We start from the raw sequence: 14832 nt of genomic DNA on the forward strand, positions 1-14832 counted from the left end.
TGATATGCAGCCCTCTGCCAGACAGTTGGAGTCCATAACTTCAGCGCCCAGATCTCCAGGAGGGTGTAAATGTTTCCACATACAGTGTCACCAACTGTAAAGGACCAGAGGCTGATCACATGTGCATTGTTTCTCCTCCGTTACTCTGAAAGATGGAGCTGCACTGCATGACACTTCACCAGACCCTCATTCCAGACTGTCAGGGTGACAGGAAAAAACCACAGATGTTCCTGTAGGTAAACCTTCTTGTTTGTTTCTTGCAGTATTTGTGGCAAGCCATTTGTCATTCAACATCAATCAAATGTGAGTCTGTACACTATATACATTATCTGCAAGGCATGCAATATGCTAGTATTAGACTTGGCATGTTTCGGTTGAGCTTTTGCTTTCTGACCTCCCGGTTTTGACTCCGTTTGTGCTGGCTTAGTGTTTCAGTGCACTTTTCTCACTGCTGATCAGTGGTAAAGTGCAAATGCTCCTGTGGTAAAATGTGTTATGGATTGGTGTTTCCATGATTGGCATATTTGATTTACTTGTCAGTCCCTAGTAAAGTGCACTGAGTGTTCCAAGGCCTGTAAATCAAATGCTACTAGTGGGCCTGCAGCACTGATTGTGCCACCCACACGAGTAGCCCTGAAAAGGTAACTCAGACCTGCCACTGCAGAGTCTGCACGCAGTTTGTAACTGCAATGTCGATTTGGCAAGTGCACCCACTTGCTAGGCCCTAACCTTCCCTTTTCTTACATGTGAGTCACCCCTAAGGTAGGCCAAAGGTACCCCTGTGGGCAGGATGCAGTGTATGTGAAAGGTAGGGCATGCCCTGGTGTGTGTGGCATGTCCTGATAGTAAATTACTGCCAATTTCGTTTCACTATTGCAAGGCTACCTGTTCCCATAGGACAGACTAGGGAGTTTTGTTTATAACATCTTATAAACATAACTGGCCCTGGGAACAAGGTAGAAAATAAAGTTTAGTATGCCTGAACTCAGAATCTAAAGATGCATCTTTTAGTAAAGGTGATTTTTACATTCTGTGTTTGAAAATACCACTTTTAGAAAGTAGGTATTTTCTTGCTCAGCCATCCAGTAGGCCTCTGCTGGGTTTGTGGATTGACTGTCTGGGTTTAGGATGACAGGGGATGGGAGGAGCCGTGGCTCCAGAACGTCTAGATGAGTCAGGGATGGGCTGAATAGACCTGGGCTGCATTCAGAGTAGTGGGAGGAGTTGTCACTAGCACCTGAAAAAGGTCCAGTCTGCATTTAGAGTGGCGGGAGGAGATTTCCATTGTACCTCTGCCTCTGACAATGCCGTCTCCACCTCCTGCCAGGAAGACAAACCAGAGAAGGCAGCACTGTTTCTGGCTGGACATAGACACTCTCTTCCTGAGAGGGCAATGGCTTTTGGGCTATAAAAAATGCAGCCCAAACCCCTGAACTTTAGAACTCTTTTGGACCAAGAAGACTGCCAAGAAGAAGAGTTGGAGAAGCTGTGAGGGGGAACTACCACTTTGCTGTGTGCTTTGCTGTGTTGTCCTACAGTGGCTGCTTCTGTCTTGGGATGTGAAAGGACTGGACTGAACTTTCTGCAATCTATTTTTGTGAGGTTCTCCAAGGGCTGGAGGTAGAGCTTGCCCCTGTTCAGGAAGTCCCAGGAACAGCAAAGACTTCAAGTTTTTCTGCCCTCAGCACTGGGGACTCTGTGCTTTGTGCTGCAACAGAAGAAGAGAAACCTAACGCTGTCTACGATGCCACTGCCGACTCCGTGCCCTGAAGGCACCGCAACCCTGCTCTCATTGACGATGCCTGGTGACGCCGCCACTGAGCGACTGCTCGCACCGCGACCTGAGGGCATCGCACGCCACACTGCTGCCCTTCGCACCGCAGTACCCGACGCCTGCCGACACCAGCGCTCCTGACTTCAACCGCGAGGAGTTCGATCTGCAATGCGTGTGACTTCAAGGGCCCGACGACTCCTGCGCTGGACTCCGGAACTGACACCTGCAGACACCGTGCTTTTGGAAGCTCAATGAGAGGTCGTCGACGCCCTGCATTTCTTAAGGTACTGTTTTGCTGGTCTTCCCGACACCGTAGGTGGCCCGCGATGCCGCTGTCAGCATAACTGTTTGGATTTGTTTGTTCACGATGCCTTGATAGCCCCAGAGGGAGCTATCAACTTCAAGGAGCTGTTTTTCAGGGTTATTGTGATAACTGAAGATTTCTTAATACTGTATTGGGGATTTTCATTGTTTTTGGTCTTGTCTTAAGTATATACAAATATAGGATATTTTTCTAAACTGGTGTGGTGTCCTTTTTTAGTGCTTACACTGTATTACTGTTGGTTATGGGCAAATGCCTTACACACTGCCTCTAAGATAAGCCTGACTGCTTGTGCAAAGCTACCAAGGGGATGCGCTGGGTTATTTTAGGAGTGTAACTCCCTTATCCGGACTAGGAAGAAGGGTCCCTATTTGCACAAAGGTACTCACCTCTGCCAACTAGAGACCTCCATTTCTAACATTGGTTGTCAGCGGTGAGGATAGGACTTGTGTTTGCACTTGACTTACAGTAATTGGTGTACACTACTACCATATCGCAGACCATTACGTGCCACATACTGGTTCTGTTTCTTTTTGGCCTATTTTTAATCTTGCCAGTTTGAACTTGCTCCTCCATCATGCGTGAATCAAGAGCATTATCTGTTGCATCCCTGTAAGTTGCCTTTGAGGAGGATAGGTTGGAATACTACAATGTGAAAGAATTAAAAGTGATTTGCAAAAACCTAAGGGCCCGATTCACAGAACTAACTTAAGACAAAATCCTAAACTTACTACCATTTTCGTATTCACAGAAGGCACTTACTCATTTTGGTATTCACAGAAGACACTTACTCACTTCGGTATTCACAGAAGTTAGGAGTCCTAACTTTAGGACTCCTAAATACCTTCTGTGAATACTGAAAGTCTTAAAATTAGGATTTTTCTCAGTTTAGGAGTCCTAAAGCTAGGACTCCTAACTTTACTACTACTAAACTGAGAAAAATCCTAATTTCAAGGCTTTCGGTATTCACAGAAGGCATTTAGGAGTCCTAAAGTTAGGAGTCCTAACTTTACTACTACTAAATTGAGAAAAATCCTAATTTTAAGACTCTCGGTATTCACAGAAGGCATTTAGGAGCCCTGTGGTCTGGGCACTGAAGAAGCTGAGGCCCTACCATTTGGGACTCACTTCCCAGTTCAGGCAGACCACAGGGCCCTCAGATGGTTGATGTAAATGAGGGGTAAAAATCCAAAACTGTTGAGGTAGTCCATCTCCCTACAGGGAATGGACTTTACGGTGGAACACCGCCCTGGCACAGAACACGCCAACGCTGATGGTCTGTCCAGGTTTTTCCGCGTTAGTGAAGATAACTCCCAGGAGGTTGGATAGTTCTTCCTTCTTTCAGCTGGAGGGGAAATGTGTTAGACTTGGCTTTTTTTTGGCGTGTTCCCCCTGAGCTTTTGCTTTCTCACCTCCCAGTTTTGACTCTGTTTGTGCTGGCTTAGTGTTTGTGCGCACTTTTCTCACTGCTCCTGTGGTATAATGTGTTATAGATTGGTGTTTCCATGATTGGCATATTTGATTTACTTGTCAGTCCTGGTAAAGTCACTGAGTGTGCCACGGCATGTAAATCAAATGCTACTAGTGGGCCTGCAGCACTGATAGTACCACCCACACGAGTAGCCCTGAAAAGGTAACTCAGACCTGCCACTGCAGAGTCTGCACTCAGTTTGTAACTGCCATGTCGATTTGGCAAGTGCACCCACTTACTAGGCCCTAACCTTCCCTTTTCTCACATGTGAATTACCCCTAAGGTAGGCCCAAGGTACACCTGTTGGCAGGGTGCAGCGTATGTGAAAAGTAGGACATGCCCTGCTGTGTTTGGCATGTCCTGATAGTGAATTACTGCCAATTTCATTTCACTTTTGCTAGGCTACCTGTTCCCATAGAACAGTCTGGGGAGTTTTGTTTATAACATCTTATAAACATAACTGGCCCTGGGAACTAGGTAGAAAAATAAAGTTTAGTATGCCTGAACTCAGAATCTAAAGATACATATTTTAGTGAAGTTGGTTTTAACATTCTGTGTTTGAAAATACCACTTTATAGAAAGTAGGTATTTTCTTGCCTAACCATCCAGCCTGCCTCTGCTATGTTGTGTATTGCATGTCTGGTTTGTGAGTGACAGGAGGGCTTGGGCTCCAGCAGTCTGATGAGCCAAGGCTGGGCTGAATAGAGAGTGGGGGCGGAGATTTCCTTTCATTGCCCCCAGCCTTAAGAGAATAGAGAGTAGGGGGAGGAGATTTCCTTTCAGGTACCTGGAACAAGTCTGCTTTCAACAATGCTGTCTCCACCTCCTGCCAGGAAGCTGCACAGAACTGGTTCTGGCTAGGTACAGGCACTCTCTGCCCTTAGAGGACAAAAGGATTTACTAGTATAAATATTGGGGCCAGACCTCAAGACTTTGGATCACTTCTGGGAATCAAGACGGACCTTTTGCCAAAGAGAAGAACCAGGGAATCCACAGGAGTTTGATTGCCCCTATGCCAGCGTGCTATTTTCTGGGGTTGGCCTGCAGTGGTTTCTTTATTGCCAAGGAAAGGAGAAGAAAGTTTAATTGAACTTTCATCATCTTGAAGAAGAATCTCCAAGGGCTTGAACTGTGCTTGCCCCCTGCTGAAGTGTCAGGGATACAAGACTTCACCACCAGCTCCCCCCCTGAATTTCCTTGCTGGGAATTCTGTCTGCAGAAGCCTGCGTGTTGTTGGGAGCTGGAAGCACGACGCAACGAGAAGAAGCTTGTCGCATCCGTAGCTGTTGCCGCTGCATCAACGGAGAAGCGTGTTGCCACTACAAGGGTCGCCGTCGCATCACCGGAGAAGCGTGTCTCCATCGCAGCTGTTTGTCGTTGCATCACCGGAGAAGCATGTTGCCACCACAAGGGTCACCGCCACATCACCGGAGAAGCGTGTCCCAGGGCCTGGCGCAGCCCCGAAGTTACAGAGGTCGCCGCATGGCCATTGGGCGTGCACGCATCACCTTCACGCCGTCGCATCGCATCAAATACGCCATCTTGATGCATCGCACCGGATCGTCGCACCGCGGAGCCATTTTGTCACATCACAACCGGGACGCACCACGAGACCGTCGCATTACCTCCTCTCCGGTAAGGAACAGACGCATCGCCTACTTTGCGCAAGCACTGAGTGACAAACGCATCGCCTCCCCCGAAGCAAGGCATTGACGCATTGTTCTCCTGGCAAACCTTTTGTTTATCTTGCGTTACGCATCCTAAGGTACTTTGTGAGAAACGTGTCGTATTTACCACCTAAAGTGAACTAAGCTATTTCTACCATCTAAAAGTCATTTTCTTAATAATGTATTGTGGATTTTTGTCGTTTGGGTCTTGTGTTAAGTCTATATAAAAAATACTTATTTTTATAAAACCTGTATTGTGTCCATCTGTAGTGTTTTCACTGTATTACTGTATGTTTTCACAAATGCTTTACACACTGCCTCTGAGATAGGCCTTCCTGCTCATGCCAAGCTACCACAGGGTTGAGCAGGGGTTATTTTAGGAGTGTAGCTCCCTTACTCTGTCTAGAAGCAAGAGTCCCTATTTGGACAAAGGTGCAAACCATTGCCAACTAGAGACCCCCCGATCTAATATTGCACTGATAAAGAACACATGTTATTGAATGCTTTCTTTTTTCACAAAACATACACTTCACTTTTTACTGTAATCTCTCAATGCCACTTCTCCTGGCTTATCCTTACTAACATATACAGCACCATCAGACACCAATGTTTATGCAGAAAGTATTTATGCGTATAGGCATAAGTAATCAAATGACAAATTGGATGATAACATTTTTAAAAGTATCTTCAACCACTCTGTACTTGACAGAAAAGGCACATCATGCCAGCCATTGTAAAAGAAAATCATCAGCTGAATTAAGCCTAGCCAACAAACAACCACAAAACACTGTGGTAATGGTCCCTTAAACAATAATAAAACCAACACAAATATTAATTGCAAAACTAGTCAATAAATTTCACAAAACAAGCAACACAACAATAAAACAATCAAAGAATGATAATTAGAGAGTAACACAGAGAAACTGATAAGTACTATACGGAATAATAGGCTCCCAGTGTTTAGCAAGAAATGACCTAAAGCTTTGACTCAAATACGTACTCGATTCTAAACAGATATACAACCAGACAGAAATTTGACCTATTAGAGCAGTCCATATTATGTAAATACAAGTTGACGTTTCAGCCCAAAGGTAGAGTTGTCCAGGGCCATCATAATGGCAAAGTGTTGCAAAGAAGTTTTTGGTGATAAACAACCTAGACAGGAAAAACAATAAGAGTGATGAAAATTGTTAAATACACCAAAAGCCATAAGTGAATGAAAGATGGAGTCTTGAAACACCATTACTGAGTGTATAGGCTTATCTTGAAGTTGAATAAATTAAAAATATAAATAAACATGATGGCACAATCACAGTCCATATTAGTTTTGGCATCTAGTGAGAGATGCCTTCTACTGTTGCTTGGGTCACAGCCCCCTCAAACTCACTTTTTGGCTGAGGGGCCTCACAAGTCTTTGCACAATGTCTTTTCTATGCAGGTGGACATCTATTCTTTTGACTAGGCTTCTTTTTGTTACTAGTCTATTCATTCTGCCTTGAATGCAGGCAATTGGCGAAAGGTCATCTGGCTATAAAATAGTCTTAGTTATTTAAAAAAGGTTTGGGTTTTTGGTATCTAGCCCTTATTGTGATTGTTTATACCCATTGGGCCAGATTTACCGCTTACTCATGAGAGTGCAGAGCAGCAGCCACAAATGCTGCGCTGCACAAAAAGGAGAGAGGAGAAAAGTGCCATATTTACAGAAATATGGCTCTCTCCTCCCCTTTCTCTAATTCCAACGCTGAAATGAGCTGCCATGTGCCACAGAGACACTTTTGCACCATAGTGCAAGGGCGTCTTCATGAGTCTAGCATAGGATTTGTAATGGAAGGATAGCCTTCCAGGACAAGATACTATGCATAGACTGACTGTTCGACTTGGCATCTTTGGCGTGGTTTCCCCTGACATTTTGCCTCTACCTCCTGTATTTTTGATGCTGTGCTGGCTTTTGTTTTGGGGGGTTTAGATGCTTTGGGCACTTTGCCACTGCTGATCGGTGTCAAAGTGCAAGTGCACCCTGTGTAAATTGTTGTTACAATTGGTTCTCCCTGATTGGCATATTTGATTTACTGATACGTCCCTAGTAAAGTGCAGTGAAGGGTGCCAGGGCCTGTAAATCAAACGCTACTAGTGGGCGTGCAGCACTGATTGTGCCACCCACATGAATAGCTTAGAAAAGGTAACTCAGACCTGTCACTGCAGTGTCTGTGCACAGTTATTAACTGTCATGTTGAATTGGCAAGTGCACCCATTGCCAGGCCCTAACCTTGATATTTGATATTTATTAATTTTTATGGTGCCCGAATCACCCCGTAAGGGGTATCTCCGCGCTTAAGCCGGTATGCTACAGCCAAACCAGAGGGCCTCAGAAAAGATGGGTTTTTAAAAGCTTCCTGAATTGAGGAAGGCTTTGGCAGTCACAATGCTGGCGGGGGAGTTCATTCCAGAAAGTCGGGGCAAGATGGGTGAATGCTTTGCCACCCTTACGGACCTTTTAAATTCTAGGAGTGCAAAGGAGAAGCTTGGATCCAGATCGGAGGGTCCGAAAGGTAATGTACTTTGTCAGTTTGTTGAACAGATAAGAAGGCCCCAGACCATTGAGGGCTTAGAAAACAATGCAGCCGATCTTGAATTTCACCTGCTTTCTTACAGGGAGACAGTGGAGTTTGTTAAGAAGTGGAATCTAGTCCGTTCTGGGAGGGGCATTTGTAACTAGTCGGGCTGTCGTATTCTGGACTACTTGTAACTTGTTTAAGGAGTCCTCGTTGGCTGAGGCCAACAATGCATTACAGTAGTCGAGACAGCTTAACACTAGGGCTTGCATCAGTGTTTTTCGTGAAGAGGAAGGTAACAAAGGAAATACTCTCCTGAGTAGGCTGAGTGTGTGAAAGCAGGTACTAGCTGTAAAAGCGGCGTGAGTTTTACGTGCAAGATTCTGGTCAATCCGGATTCCTAAATTCTTGACCACTTCTTTTGGCGAGGGGGCCGCGCCCAACTCCTCCGGCCACCACCTAGGAGACCAGCTTGTGGCTGCCCCTCCAAACAACACGACTTCCGATTTCTCGGCATTCATTTGAAGGAAGTTGGTCCTCATCCAGGTGGCAATGGTCTTCATACCCACTGAAAAAATGAGCTGTGTATCAGGGCTTGATTTATCAAAGGTGAGGAGGAGCTGGGTGTCGTCCGCATAGGAAATGGGACTAAACCCTAAGTTCCTCATTAGTTTAGCCAAGGTAGGTAACATAAATGTTAAAGAGAGTAGGGCTCAAACAGGGGCCGTGCGGTACTCCCTTGGTAACTTTTGTGGTTTTAGAACTAAAAGTGCCCAATGTAACTGTCTGGGTTCTGTCTGTTAGAAAGTCAGTCAGCCATTTAAGTGCAACCCCCTGTATGCCAATGCCCTGAAGTCTCTCCAGTAGGATATGGTGCGAGATGGTGTCAAACGCCGCCGATAGGTCAAGCAGCACCAAAAGTGCCGCCTGACCATTGTCCAGGGCCATTCTGATGATATCCGTTACCTCTATGAAGGCAGACTCAGTACTGTGGTTGGCCCGGAAACCTGGCATTGCGAGGTTTCAACAAATTCGAACAGATGCCTGTTTATATGCTTTTCAAGAAGCTTGCTCTGAAGGGGAGCAGAGAGATGGGATGATAATTGGACAGCTCGGCAGTGGGGACCTTAAGCTTTTTATGAATGGGTACAACTTGAGCTGCTTTCAATTCTGGGGGGAGTCTGCCTACCTTCAAGGAACTATTGAGAATGGTGCAGAGGGGTATAGCTAGTTGTTTAGATAGTCTGGAAGAGATCTTAGCAGGGATTACATCTAGGGGGATCCGGATTTAACTTTGGTAAGGAGAGATTCAACTTCTACCTGGGTGAGTGAGGGAAAGCATTGAAGATGCGAGGTGCTAGTGGGGGAGGCAGGGTGTCCTGTATTGTGGGAAGATGGGATTCCATTTGAAATGATGATTTTATGGTAAATGGCTTCGACTTTCTGAGTTAGAAAGGAAACTATATTGTCACACAACGACTGTGAGGGAGTCTCTGCAGTGTTGCAAGCCCTGGGGTTTGTGTAGGTCCTCAAGATCTGGTAGCGTACGTGCGGATTTTATATTTTTGTGATAAGAGGACAGTGCAGCTTCATATCTCTCTTTGTCTTGTACACTGTGAGAGTGTCAACATTTCCATTCCAATTGTTTACATTGGCTCTTTTCAGTTTGGAGGGTGAAAGAATACCAGCTAGTCGGAATGAGTTTGGGAGGGTGAGTCTGTGGTTTCATTGGGGCTACGCTATCTATGCAGGCTTGTACAATGGAATTGAAATGCGCTAGCTGTTCTTCTACACTATAAGTGTTGGTATCAATGTTCCAAGAGGTAAAAGGGGTCAGGAATTGGTCAGGCTCCAGTTTGGGCCAGGGTCTGTACCAGCATGTAGTGTGGGATATAGAGGTGGAGAAATTTCTGGGAAATTCACCAGAGAGTGGTCAAACCATGTCCGAGGACAGGTATCCCCACAAATGATGTTTGGGGAATCGGTTAAAATAAGATCCAGAGTATGCCCTGTAGAATGGGTAGGGGCGTTGTTGATCTTCAAGAGATCCAATGTGGCAAGGTCTTCTAGGCAAACTGCAGCCTCAAGATTGGAGGCATTCTCACTGTGGATATTAAAATCTCCCAGGAGTAGGAAGTTTCGGGTAGAAATGACATGGGGGAAAATGAATTCCATCAGTTGGCTGGTAAAACCTAGTAACGGGCCTGGGGGTCTATAGACAAGAGCCACTTTCCAGCTATGTTGTGGGTGCAGGTCGAGTCTGAAAACTAGGCATTCTATTGCATCTGAACACATCTGATCTAGAATGGAGATCGATATGGATTCCTTATTTATTAAGGCTATGCCACCCCCTGCCCGGCCTGGCCTATCTAGTTTTAAAATTTGGTAGCAATCTGGGAGTGCCACTGCAATAGAGGGGTTTGAGGAGGGCTTGGTCCAAGTTTCGGTAAGAAACCCGATGTGTGGATCGTTTTCGGTCAGGTGATCCCATATGTTTACAGCATGTTTAGGCAGGGATCTGACGTCGGCTATGAAGCAGTTCCAGCCTCTGTCGGTGGGCTGGGTCTGGGCATGGTCCTGTGAGGTATTCCCGTGAGGCCCAAGTCCTTTAGTCTGTTCAGGGGGCATACCATGGGGCAGAGTATATTGGAGATCAATGCTCTGAAATCTACACATCCTACAGGAAAAAGGGCCCTCTAGTAAAGAGTGAGAGTGTGTTAAGTGCTTACAAGTGTTATGACTGATCATTAGTAATTCATTCCGTGTATAGGAACAACGAGAGCTCACGGGGTTGGAAATATTTGGGGGAAAACTGGCAGGGGTCCCGGCTCCTGGTGACGTCCAGGTACGGATGGGCGCAGACGGGCATGCTTTTGGCGTGCCAGCGGCACGCCCACTGCGCGTTGCGCCAGGCACAAACTGAAATAGGGAATCAAGCCTCTAGACCGCTACCCTCGTTTCCGGTCTCCATCAGAAATGCCCCATGTCGCTTCCTTCAGCGCAGCCTCCCTGCACTCAATCGGGCAAGCCCGCGGTGGACCGGGGAGGAGCGCTTGAATTGCAGCAAAGGGGTAAGAACAGTGCTCAGTGAAGTGAAATATGCACGGTATACTGTAAAATCAAGTTTTAAAAACAGCGTTTCAGCACTTGGCTCTTTACACTCGGTTTAAGCTGGCTGCTACTGCTTTTATACTTACTGCACTTGGCATTTTCATCAGGGACTTCATTGTCTTCCCGCCCGCACTCCGGTCCGTCACGGCAAGTACTGATTGAACGGATGGTGATTTCGGGTCCTTTACCTTTCTATACACTTCCGGGGACATTGCTACTTCCGGGTGGTGAGCGGGCTAGTTGTTCCCGCTGCTCACTCTACATAAACCAATGCCCGAATGGATGCGCAGCGGACGCGCGGAGCTGGTGCTCCGCCGGCACGCCAGTGGTGCATCAAACGCAAGCCTACCTGCGCCTGTCCGTGCCTGGTTCGGACCTAGGGCCAGAACCCCTGCATTTTTGTCGAACAGATCACCTGGCAGAACTTACACTCGCAACGAGCTATATAGACTCAAGGGTAAATCAGGATGTCCATTCCTAGACATCCAGACTGAGACCAAGAGGTGTGAGCATTGTAAGCTGACGTTTAGTCATACGAGAATTAACGCGCTACAACCAAGGTATTTCCTCCTAGTTAAGAAGGCCACTAAGGTCATTAAGGTAATGCTACTTAATACGCGATGTTTAGTGAAACATAACACGGAAGTGGCGCAATTGATTGAGTCACAAAACTGTACCTGGCTTTTATAAAGGAGACTTGGGCAGATAGGGCCTCGGAAGTGGATATCGCATTAGCACTCCCAGTAGGCTACTCCATTACTCGAGCAGACAGAACATGGAAGAGGGGAGGGGGGCTTGCCATTATTTTCAGAGAAGAGCTGCAAGTAAGGGGATCCGGAGCAGGTAGTTCTCATGATTGCAAATTTTTATCCTTTCAGGTCTCACCTGACAGTAATCATACCCTAAAAGGTCTATTACTCTATAGACCACCAAGGGCACGGACTCTTCTCTTGGATATACTTAGCCCTATCTTAGAATCCAGCTCTGATGGCCCTGATTTTACGATTCTAGGTGATTTTAATTATCACCTAGAAAAACTAGCTGACAACAATACGACCTTACTGGTTGACGCTATGGCCAGTCTCGGTCTAGATCAGATTGTCAAACAGGATATACATGTGGCCGGGCATACGTTGGATGGGAATTTCTCCTCCCACTCCAACCTTAAAAGTGATTAAATAATACCTGTTCCTTGGTCAGACCACAAAGCTATCTTGTTCTCTGTAACTATAGATCAGGGGCAGCAAACTCGTACAAATGAGCATAGGCTAGTCACCTATCATGACTGGGCCAATATTGATGCCCGTACGCTACAGGAATTATTAGCTAGGACTAAACCAGAATTAGCACCAAACAGAAACGTGGCCCTAGATAGGCTCTGTTCATGGATTAAGTCAGCTGTCAATATAGCAGCCCCTACAAAAAGATTTGTTTCAAGGAGCAAATATCCATCAGAACCATGGTTTACAGAAAACTTAGGGCACAAAAACAAATCTGCAGAAGGGCCTAAAGGAAATGGAGAACTAACTATGACCAAGATAGGAAAAGGGAATATGCACGGACTCTGGCGGAATACAAAAAACTGCTTATAGGGGAAAAAAGCAATTATTACACACAAAAAAAAGTGAGGTCAAGAACTATTGCAAGGAGCTTTTCACCACAGTCAAAAAACTAGCGAATCCTCCCGCTGTAAAACAAATGGAAAATAGTACAGAACTCTGTAATACTCTCGGACAGTTCTTTGTAGATAAAGTTACATCAGTTTATGAATCTTTTAAGAGTAATAATAACGCCAGCAATTTGGTCAAATACTTCAAGCAGGGCATGGATATTTCTACTCCCAAAATTGGGTTCTGCTTCTTACCTCCCTCAGCAGAACAAATCAACCTGGCGGTAAAGAACATTAGGTCCATGGGTCCAATGGACCCTTGTCCACCTAAAGTGATGCACATATTCTCAGAAATTCTTAGCGAACAACTAACTCTTGTGTTCACTGATATAATTCAGTCAAGTAACTTCCCAGACACATGGAAAACAGCATCGGTGCTCCCACTTTCAAAAAAAGTCAATCTGGAGCCAAAACAACCCAGCAGCTACCGGCCAATATCCAGAATTCCATTCCCAGCCAAAGTTTTTGAAAAATTGCTTGATAACCAATTGACAGAATTTATAGCATCTAAAACGTTTTTAGACCAATCACAATATGGTTTCAGGGAAGAACACAGAACAGAAACTCCATTGGTATGGCAGCAGAGGGACTCAGGAGTATATTAGACGCAGTCATTCTATTGGATCTCTCGGCGGCCTTCAACACTGTGAACCACGAGATACTCTGTGCTCGTCTAGCAGAACTGGGGCTTCAAGACTCTGCACTCACATTGAGGCAATCTTTTCCAAGAGACAGATCCTTCTCTGTCAAACTGGGAGATTTTACATCCAAATCCTTTAAATCTCCTTGTGGAGTGCCTCAAGGTTCCTCCCTGAGCCCCACGCTTTTTTAATGTCTATGTTGCTCCTCTGGCAGAGATTATCAGGCAGTGTGGGTTTCTTCCGGTATCGTATGCTGACGACACCCAAATAGTGGTGTCAGATGCAGGCAATATGGAGGAAACAGCTGAGCGATTCAATGACTGCATGACGCAGGTAGATCAGTGGATGCAGCTAAAGTGCCTGAAGCTGAACAGTGATAAAACCGAGGTTATGCTGTTGGGATCGAAGAAGACTTTTGGTCTCCCAATTGGTGGCCGGCCAGTTTGAGCGTCTGCCCAAAACCAGTGGACAAGGTTAAAAATCTGGGAGTTATATTTGATAACAAACTGACTTTTGACGCCCAGATAAACAACCTCTCTTCGACCATCTGTTATATTTTAAAGATGATTAGAAGAGTCTACCCATTCATTCCCCTATATTCACGCAAAACATTGGTCACGGCATTGGCCCTGTCCAGACTGGATTAGGGCAACCCCTGTATGCAGGGATCCACGCCCAATATCTTTCAAAACTCCAGCATCTGCAGAATGCTGCTGCAAGGCTAGTCTTCGACATTCTCAGATCTGAGCCAGTTGGACACTTTGGGCCCGATTCACAGAATTAACTTAAGACAAAATCCTAAACTTATTACTTTTGGTATTCACAGAATGCACTTACTACTTTTGGTATTCACAGAATGCACTTACTACTTTTGGTATTCACAGAATGGATTTATAACTACTAACTTTATGTCCACACTCGTGCTGGAAATTCCGGCCCGGAGGCGGAGCTTCCGGCCCAGAGGCGGAGCTTCCGGCCCGGAGGTGGAGATTTCGGCCATGGCTAAATCTCCTCCACCGGCCAGAATCCCCACCTCCGGGCCGGAAGCTCTGTCCCCGGGCCGGAAGCTCCGTCCCCGGGCCGGAAGCGCCGTCCCCGGGCCGGAAGCTCCGCCTCCGGGCCGGAAGCTCCGCCTCCGGGCCGGAAGCTCCGGCTCCGGGCCGGAATTTCCGGCCCGAGTGCAGACGTAAAGTTAGTAGTCGTAAATCCATTCTGTGAATACCAAAAGTAGTAAGTGCATTCTGTGAATACCAAAAGTAGTAAGTTTAGGATTTTGTCTTAAGTGAATTCTGTGTGAATCGGGCCCAGACTGAGGGCCCTTCATTGCTTACCCATTGAAAAAAGGATTATGCTTAAATCACTGTGCCAGGCCTTTCAAGCCTTGCATGGGTCAGGACCACAGTTCTTGCGAACACACCTGAAATGGTATGTGCCGACCAGAAGTTTGAGATCAGCCCACACAAAACTTCTACAAGTCTCTAGGTTTAAGCAGGTGAGATGGGGAGGGAGAAGCTTTTTGTTGCGGACTGCCAAAAACTGGAATCTCCTCCCGATCATGATAAAAAGCAGTCCTTCACTTTTGCCGTCCAGAAAACTTGTAAAAACGTGGCTTTTTACCTGTTGAG

This window comes from Triturus cristatus, chromosome 6 (genome assembly GCF_964204655.1).
Source record: "Triturus cristatus chromosome 6, aTriCri1.1, whole genome shotgun sequence".
NCBI classification, from domain to species: domain Eukaryota; kingdom Metazoa; phylum Chordata; class Amphibia; order Caudata; family Salamandridae; genus Triturus; species Triturus cristatus.